Source organism: Cyphomyrmex costatus, unplaced genomic scaffold (genome assembly GCF_001594065.2).
Source record: "Cyphomyrmex costatus isolate MS0001 unplaced genomic scaffold, Ccosl1.0 scaffold245, whole genome shotgun sequence".
NCBI lineage: Eukaryota > Metazoa > Arthropoda > Insecta > Hymenoptera > Formicidae > Cyphomyrmex > Cyphomyrmex costatus.
This window is the reverse complement of record NW_017276532.1, coordinates 669857-680642: the sequence shown is the minus strand read 5'-3', so window position 1 is coordinate 680642 and position 10786 is coordinate 669857.

Here is a 10786-nt window from a genome sequence, read left to right as displayed (position 1 = left end):
AGATTAAAAGATATAAATTGTCATATCAAAGGTAGGACGCTGCATCATATATTACCAAGAGAGTGGATTCAAATGGCACTCTCATCTCGCTCCTCAACGTTAAAGAATGTAACTCGCCAGAGGAAAGAATTGTACAACTAAAAAGATATAAATTGGCATATCAAAGGTAGGACAAAATATACCAGGAACCCTCAACTCTCCCGTCGATCCCCTAGAATTTCCTTTAGACTTGACCACATTCCCGCTCCTAACCCCCCTCGATGCCCCCTCGATTTCTCCTCTCCCAATGCATGATCAATTCCCTCCCATCTCCCTCGATGACATTCCCACCTCCCTCGATGACATTGGAAGTTGCCTGAATACCTAAGTTGTTTGAGCATAGTTTTGTTTGGCTTATGATTCCATTACTCTCATTACTAATTTCATTTTTTAATGTAACAAAACAACACGGAAAGAATTACTTACAATTATAGTAAGAATGAGTTGTTTCAGGAATTTTAAATTCAATATAGGAATAATAGGAAAATAAAATTTAATTGTCATAGAAGTGAATTGCGAGCGACCTTCAGAGATAATCAGAATCGGAACGATGGAGAGCGTAGACACAAGAGAACTGACGGAGACGATAGCTGAAGATACTGGTATCCATCTGCTGAACATTCCAACAACTCGACCGACTGCTGCGCGAACTGGAAACGTAGTCGTAAGGACCACTTTACAACAGCATTATCCGCCGAGACCACCATTAGTCCTGGGTTCATATTGTATGTTATTAGTTTCATAAATATATTATCCGTTTCGATATTTAAAACACTTTTATTTTTGTTTAAATGTGTTTTAGCTCCATATTTAGCATATTTGAAAGGAGACAGTTCCTTAGCTGTGATCAACACCGTCATCGTTATCATGATAATCGAAGTCGTCTTTTTCATATTAATTACGATGATAATAATAGGAATGCTTATCGTATGTAGATACACATATATATAGGCATAAGCAGGGCCGGCGTTAGGCCCTGACTTCATTCACAACTCACAATCAGTCAGTTTTAAAAGTAAGAAACCAATTTTTTTCTCATTTTATTTTTTTTTATTTTTTTTATTTTTTTAACCTTCCTACTCTCCTGTCCCTCACGAAGACTTTCCCTTAGACCTTACCACTTTATTCCCCCTCTCCCAATGAATGAGCGATTCCCTCCCATCTCCCTCGACGAAATTCCCACTCCCCCTCCGCTCCTTGAACCCTATTTACCTCCCCCTAACACCACCACCTCTTCCACACAAACACCCTCCCCGCCGATAACAGAACCCTATTTGCCTCCCCATAACACCACCTCCTCTTCCACACAAACTATCTCCCCGCCAATAACAGAATCTCAATTACCTCCCCCTAACACCACCTCCTCCTCCTCAGTGACTCTTCCTCCGCCAGAGCAGGTAACAATAGTAATTTTTTTACACACACAATATAGCGGAGTAGAAGTTTTTATATATTATATATCAGTACATCATTATAATCACCAGCACCGTCATCAAGATGATCGACATTATCATTATAATTTACCTTCCTACTCTCCCGTCCCTCACGAAGACTTTCCCTTAGACCTTACCACTTTATTCCCCCTCTCCCAATGAATGAGCGATTATTTTATTTTACTCCGTTCTTGATCACTGATCCGACGCGAATACTCCTCCTGCCGAACCTTGTTGTACGACACGCATATACGACAAGCTAGTCCAATATCAGGAGGAACAATTGGCTTAAAAAGCCCGATAGGAAAGGATAAAAAAAATTCTACACTGAGAGCAATTACAGGTTTATCTGAAAGTAAAATAAGTTTTTACAATTGTTCATGAGAAAACCATATTTTTTAATACTAACTATATAATTAATTAATACTAACTAATAAATTAACATTAAAATGTAGATAATAAAATATGCTTTTAGGTCAATTCATAAAATGTATTACTAATTTTGAAAGTATTAAGTACGATATTAACAGTATAAAAAAAGACATCAAATGTATAAAAAACCAACTGTTAAAAAACAATGTTATAGAAGAAAAGTTACCTGAAGAAACAGAGGCTCTCATACCTGCTTTATCACTAAAGCAACTTTCAAATTTTAATGAACTTCTGAAACAAAAATCTACCTTTACATCTTATGTAAGCAATTATATGTCGATTTTTGTTGTTCTTTCTGAAAATTGTAAAAATCTTATTTTCTTTTTCCAAAGTGTTCGCATTCCGTTTTATGAAAAACGAAAACTCTTCCAATATTTATGACTACGTTTAAACTTGTCCAAAACATTTGAGATTATTTAATTTTTATTCGTAGGAAAATTATTTCCGTCACCTTGGAGGAATTTCGCAAGCAGATCACACACGAAGGATTCTGAGACGAATAATCAATAATCGATTAGCACATAAATTAAACTGGGCAGGAAGAGGAATAAAAACAAGTATTAAAACTTTTGATGCCGTACGCGAACTCATTCTTAGTAAGCCTATAAGTGATTCTTGTGAATAATTAAGATGTAATTTTTATATTGTATAATTAAATATCTTCTCATATTTTATAGAATCCACAACTGTTAACAAACAATCCTCTTATAAGATAACCGAAGAAACAATTAAATCTTGGTTACGTTTTGCAACAGATCGAGATGGTGGTTGAAAAAGGAGGAGGGAAACTAAATAATGAGATTGAGGAAGAGAGAGGGACAGAAGAATCACAATCGGAAGATGAATGAGTGCAATGTATGAATTAAGAATCATATTTTCTTTTAATTTTTTTCTTTCCTTCTTTCCAAAAAAAAAATTACTTTTTTTTTCTATTTTTGGTGTGCCACAAATATCACGGAAAATAATGGTTTTTACACATATTAAATTACTTTATAAATTGATTAACATTATAATTTACTTTTCAAATATCATGATTATGATTACTTAACTTTAATTTGATTATGATTAGTATATAACTTAACTTTCTTCTTGATAAAAATGATACATTTTATTGCTACTTATTATTTTGTACAATGTAGTACATTTACTTCGTAATATTATTATTACTATTAGGAATGTAAATATTACTAGTCAGTAATATATCAATCAATTGCATTTGTGACTGATATTAGTTTTTTTAAGATTATTTATGACTGTGCAATTGTAAAAGTTTCTGCCAAATTTGCTCATTAGAAAGTAATAGATTTCATTTACAATTTTTTAAAGTAAATGCTGACTTTATATTATGTAATAATATTTTATATAAATATAATAACTTTATAACTTTGTATAACAATATTTATAACAAATGATCACAATAATAAATTATATCATGTTTATTGCATCTTATTGTACACTGTTTATTCTAAAATAAAAACATTTGATTATGTACTATCTATTTTATTGTATACATATATGTATGATAAAAATAATCTGTATCCATATTTTTTAGATATTTTTACTTCGTAATATTATTATTACTATTAGGAATGTAAATATTACTAGTCAGTAATATATCAATTGCATTTGTGACTGATATTAGTTTTTTTTAAGATTATTTATGACTGTGCAATTGTAAAAGTTCCTGCCAAATTTGCTTATTAGAAAGTAATAGATTTCATTTACAATTTTTTAAAGTAAATGCTGACTTTTATTATGTAATAATATTTTATATAAATATAATAATTTTATAATTTTGTATAACAATATTTATAACAAATAATCACAATAATAAATTATATCATGTTTATTGCATCTTATTGTACACTGTTTATTCTAAAATAAAAACATTTGATTATGTACTATCTATTTTATTATATACATATATGTATGATAAAAATAACCTGTATCCATATTTTTTAGATATCATAATTCTATTATGAAAACAGAATCACTTTGATTTATTGCTTTTAGTATTTGTATTACTATATTTCATATGGTTAATTTTTTATTAATTAATGTATGTATGATATATTTAAATATATATATAAAATATTACCCGGGCACGCCAGTTTTTTCTTCACTATAATCCAGTTGACAATTATAGTCACTTTTGGCCTGTCTTATGTGACTGGCGTAATGAAGAATACAATTGGTCAATTACACAGCCCAACAAAATTTTGTTGACTTACAAGTAGAAGTCGATTCCGATAGGATTTTTTCCGCAGAATCCAAATATGCCTATAAAAATATTGAATTGGCTCTAGTTTTTAAACAACTGAAGATCAAAAGGGTCGAATCACACGATTTTGCCAAATTTTGAGCGTCTATCAAAAAGGAACGAGCAACAATAAAATTGTCTTCCTGTGACGAAAAGAAAGCTCGAGTATTGTTCTTTCAAGATACGAAACATGAAATTGGATGCAGTGAATTTTACACATGTGTTTTCGTGTGTATGTGTGCGTGTTCCTGCTATCGGCATTACGGAAGGCTCGGACGTAGTAGACTTGTAATCCGTTCGAGGCACTGCATTAACGTGAATACTCTCCTCGCCTCTCACGTGTGTGCGTGTCAGTATGTGTGTGTGTGTGTGTGTGTTTGTGTGTGTGTGCGCGTGTGCGTGTGTGCGCGCGTGTGTGCGTGCGCGTGCGTTCGTGACACACACACACACACACACATACTGACACGTACCCATGTGAGAGGCGAGGGGAGGACTCTCGTTAGTCCAGCATCCCGAAAGGATCAGAAGTCATACTGCGTCCGTCTCGTTGGTAATGCCGAGTACACGCACACATTCACATGAAAACACGTGTTTAAAATTCAATGCATCTAATTTCGTGCTCCATATCTTGAAAGAACAATACTCGAGCTTTCTTTTCGTCACGGGAAGACAATTTTATTGTTGCTCGTTCCTTTTTGATAGACGCTCAAAATTTGGCAAAATCGTGTGATTCGACCCTTTTGATCTTCAGTTGTTTAAAAACTAGAGCCAATTCAATATTTTTATAGGCATATTTGGATTCTGCGGAAAAAATCCTATCGGAATCGACTTATACTTGTAAGTCAACGTGAAATTAGGGAAATTTTGTTGGGCTGTGTTATATTTATCTCATATCTGTTTTTGATCAAAAAGTTCAATATATTTTTATGCACTTGGCGTATGTTCTTTTCTTTTTTTAAAAAAAGGTTTTTTTAGAAATATTGTTAGATCAGGACTTATGGGTATGTATTGAAAAATACATAATAGTATTAATGTACACAAAAATACGTTAGGGACTGCGCACAAATGGCAGGGAGGGTTAAGGGTCGGAGGGTGCGCTGCTGTTAGGGGTTGGTGATCCTGAGCCTGGGGGCGGCAATAGTCGCTCCCGGCGCCGCGGCGGCGCGGCGGCGCGTCCCTCGGTGGGAAGAGGGGGAGTACGAGACCGGGGCGAGAACTCCGGTTCCGCGTGATACTCTCCCATTGGGTGGTCGGGCGAGGGGTTGCTGTCCCCCCTCGCCCGTCGGAGGATGAAGTCCCTTGGGACTTGAAGTGGTGAGGGCGCCTAGCGCCCTCAGATCCGGAGGCGTCCTAGAGGTTATGCTGCACGCGATTCCCAGGGTGCCTCCGTTGGGCAAGAGGAAGGACACTGGCAGGGGTTTTAGTAGGTATTCCCGTCCTAATTAGGACGGGTGAGCCCCACATAACCCGGCCGGGTTCCCGTAACCGGCCGGATATGCGTAAATGCATTTCCCCTACCATACAAAAAAAAAAACAAAAAAAGGGACTGCACACAATTGTAGGAATACGTTCTTTACAGATAAAAGGAAGCATTGTAAGTTGGCAAAAATACTACAAAAAATTGTATGAACCAGAAAGTAATAGTAGTCTTAGATCTGCTTACAAAATAACAATTAACCATATACAGCCGTCACACACTCAGAAAATGCGTGTTTACCTTGCTACACAAGTAAATAAATTTAATTTCTAATTTTCAATCAACAGTTTCATAATATTTGACTTTTCTCTGAAACAAAAATAATATATTTCAAGAGCATAATGTTTATATTTTTTAGGTATTCAGCAATACTGTAGCAGATACACTTTCACAATGTTCAAAAATGTTTCCTTCTATATTTCAAGGTTGTGAACCTACAACAGAATTCACTCGAAAAATGAATAATTTATTCGATGCCTTAAATCCTTAAATGCATGTAGACCGGTAGAAGGTATAAAAAAAGGAGGAAACCATTTAAAGATACATTGAATAATAATAACAACTTAACAGGTTGTGACGATGCATCCCCCATCGTCCCTGGCATTAATAACCGGCCGGACGCCGCTGCATCGCCACGCGGTGCAGCGATGAGGGCGCATAGCGCCCGACAAAGAAATAAAACATAATTCACAGGTACGCAACAGCAACCGTTACCGAGGACCGCCGAGTCCCGCCGAACTCGCTCAACGCGCGGAGTTCCCCACCACGCGACACTGTCAAACGCCGCAAAACGGCGAAGCGACGGGAAAACGCGAGGCGAGTCGAAACGATACGAGCGCGACAAATGTTGTAAAATAAAACGTCGCGCTCACGAAAAATCAGGACATTCCGTCTGCTGCTCCGGCACACAGATCATCTCCGAAATCCCAGAACGCTTATCCGCAAACAACGAGCCAGAGCGTACTCTAGCCCGGTCGAGTGTTCTTGACAAAGCACGGTATAAGCCTTCCTTCCAATACCGCTAGGCGCAAAACAGGGATAGAGTTAACAATTAATACAAAAAAAAATTGAATATATTAAAGTTCTTTAATAGTACATTGTGTAACAGTAGAGGATATTTGTTTATAGCGCGGCAGGGCACGAGCGCAGGAGCGCCCGTGCCGCGCTATAAACAAATATGCCTCATTTTACGCGCGCAACGATTTAAGCCGCGACCATCCGCGGGCATATAACATCCGCGATACCGTCGCACACAGATTTCGCGTATCGATTTCAACGAACATCAGCTGATCGCGAAACACGAACCGTCTCGGTAGACGATATTGAAAAAACCAAGTAAATACGAGCCGGCCTTTAAACGGCCCGGCTTAGCTCGCGTCGCGAAGAAGTATATCACCGGCATAGGCAACACCAACACACCGGCGCCGAACGCCGTCATACACGCACACACACGCACACGCACACGCCGGTTTCCCAACAGCTACCGCACCGTGTGCATCATTGTAAATATACACACACCTAGCATATAAGAAATCCGCCGCAATCTCTGTTACACACCGTCATACACACAGTCTATACACATCTCATTTCAGATACAACAACAACACTGTATATAGAAACACTTTTCATTCCTCACATAATAAATCAACACTTTATTTTAATACTCGTACATCTGATGTGAGATTTTACTTGCACTCTCCCACCGATCGAACCTCTTTTGAATCCTGCGACGACTAATCCGACGAGCTGCATCCGCGCATTCAAAAGTTAGGTCGTTACAAGGTTTTATGACATTGCTCAATAATTTTGATTGTATTAAAATAATTTAGATTACTACGAATCATCCATATTTATGAAGAAGATCGTAATAATATCACCATTAAAAAGAATAGCTGAGTTAACAATTAATACAAAAAAAAATTGAATATATTAAAGTTCTTTAATAGTACATTGTGTAACAGTAGAGGATATTTGTTTATAGCGCGGCAAGGCACGAGCGTACGAGCGCCCGTGCCGCGCTATAAACAAATATGCCTCACTCTCGCTACACATAGAATTTTTCATTACAAGTGCTCGTCGTAATGTACCCTATACAGCAACGTTTTTGTGCAGAAGAGTGGGATTAGGGAAATAACTCAATGACTTGAGGTATTGGTTATTTACCGCACGCAAAAGCGTTGCGGTATAGGGCACATTACGTACACGCGTGATGAAAAATGTATTTATTGGAAAGATAACATGTCAATAGTGATATTATTACGATCTCTTTGCACCGCGCGAGGTCCAAATGCCGCACGATGCTCGAGCGACGTTTGATCTGCGTACTGCGCGGTAAGGTGAGGGCAACAGCGGAAGGCGGAGGCGATTCGAAAATCGGCCGAAAGTTACATACACTTTATGTATGTTCACTTTGTACTGGTACTTTTAATTAGGAGGTATATCAATTACTTTTCGTGGTAATATATTACTATTAGTTAAAAAGGTTTAAATTTTTGAGTATCTTTTTTTGAACATGGCTTGAACATTTCATTTCTATATGATTTTTTTCGGTAATTATTATAATAAATAAGTTTTGCTTGATATATGTATATCAGTGTCGCGTAAAGTTGTCGCGCTTAATTTCTAGTGCCCTTTTCTTTTCAAGTTTATATTTAAATTGTACAGGAGTTTTTTGTTATTTAAAAATTATTATCATTATATACTTGACCATATTTTTGTATTATTTTTTAGTGAAATAAACCTGGAGGATGCACTTAAAAGATGCATCAATAAAACTTAAAAGATAATATCAAAAGTTATTGTTCATATTATAATTATCATATTCTAATTATTGTCAATTATATTGTAAAATATATATTCTTTTAATAGTAGAACGTTCCATTAAATTAACAATTATGAAAATTCCAGAAAATAACAATTATGTAGGAAGCAAAATATTTCAATAATAATTTTCTGGAATATCATTCCGGTTGCAGCATATTTTATAGAATTTTTCATTACAAGTGCTCGTCGTAATGTACCCTATACAGCAACGTTTTTGTGCAGAAGAGTGGGATTAGGGAAATAACTCAATGACTTGAGGTATTGGTTATTTACCGCACGCAAAAGCGTTGCGGTATAGGGCACATTACGTACACGCGTGATGAAAAATGTATTTATTGGAAAGATAACATGTCAATAGTGATATTATTACGATCTCTTTGCACCGCGCGAGGTCCAAATGCCGCACGATGCTCGAGCGACGTTTGATCTGCGTACTGCGCGGTAAGGTGAGGGCAACAGCGGAAGGCGGAGGCGATTCGAAAATCGGCCGAAAGTTACATACACTTTATGTATGTTCACTTTGTACTGGTACTTTTAATTAGGAGGTATATCAATTACTTTTCGTGGTAATATATTACTATTAGTTAAAAAGGTTTAAATTTTTGAGTATCTTTTTTTGAACATGGCTTGAACATTTCATTTCTATATGATTTTTTTCGGTAATTATTATAATAAATAAGTTTTGCTTGATATATGTATATCAGTGTCGCGTAAAGTTGTCGCGCTTAATTTCTAGTGCCCTTTTCTTTTCAAGTTTATATTTAAATTGTACAGGAGTTTTTTGTTATTTAAAAATTATTATCATTATATACTTGACCATATTTTTGTATTATTTTTTAGTGAAATAAACCTGGAGGATGCACTTAAAAGATGCATCAATAAAACTTAAAAGATAATATCAAAAGTTATTGTTCATATTATAATTATCATATTCTAATTATTGTCAATTATATTGTAAAATATATATTCTTTTAATAGTAGAACGTTCCATTAAATTAACAATTATGAAAATTCCAGAAAATAACAATTATGTAGGAAGCAAAATATTTCAATAATAATTTTCTGGAATATCATTCCGGTTGCAGCATATTTCTCTTATATTATTATTGTGGAAATCTACCTTAGACGCCTGTGTAAGCCATTAAATCGAGATTCTATATAAAAATATAAAATACGCGTATCTCAACATTTGCGAGAAATTTTTGCGAATATCGATAGATCTCTGATGGCAGGTCGACGTAGTAATATTCTTCGCAATATCTATCTAAAGTAGAATAACGTCTTTTTCAGACTCGAAGTGTATTAACAAATATTAAAATATTTTTAAGACCGTAAATAATAAACAACAACAAGAAGAAAGAAGCCAATGACGCATAATGGTTCGAAATAACGAAAACGTGGCAAAAACTAAAAAATTAAAAATTCGAAAATCGGTGTTATTTTATTATAAGTCAAAAGCTGAATATATATTTCTATTATAGTTTATACAAAATTATTTTATTTTACCTTTGGCCACGTATAATATAAAATTGAAAACTAAAATTTTTTTAATTACATTTTTAAGGCAATTTGTTTGTGTTATTTGATAGAATTGGACAGTAATAGTAATCGGGCTAGTATCTTGAAGGGTAAGTAATAAAATAAATATGATATGAATTTTTTATGTTCGGATCGTATAAGTAACATTAAAATAAAATAGAATTTGTTAATATTTTCAGACTTTTAGTGTGCTTCCCAGTACTTCCCAGTAGATTTGTTTTTTTTTTATTATAAAAAGGAAACATCAAACTTTAATAACAAATAAGAAAAATTTTCCACTTTTTACCACTTCGGGAAATATTCCATTTTTTGTGCCATCTATATTATTGACAAAACCATATGATTTTTGTATAACAATTACTTTTTCCTCTTTTACAAATTCGAAAATTTTTTTCCAAGATTAAAGACGCATGAATATATCTCAGCATAAATTACATCTCTGTGGGATATAATTTATGCTGAGAGAACGAAAAAAAATATTATTCGCGCTAATATGAAATTAATTTTTTTATATGGGATCACACACGCCATGCGCCATGTGCCCTCTGTCGATCATATAAAAAATATAAAAAAAATTTTATAAAAAAAATATTTTATCAGAAGAAACTTCTTCAGAAAACTAATATTACGCAATATTATAATTATATAATAATATAATATTAATAATTATTATTAGACAATTTTATCATATGTTATATATAATATAACCATTAAAAAACTAGAATATGTATCTATAAAGAAACTTGAATGTGTACTCATTTATTTCAAACAGGATATTTTAAA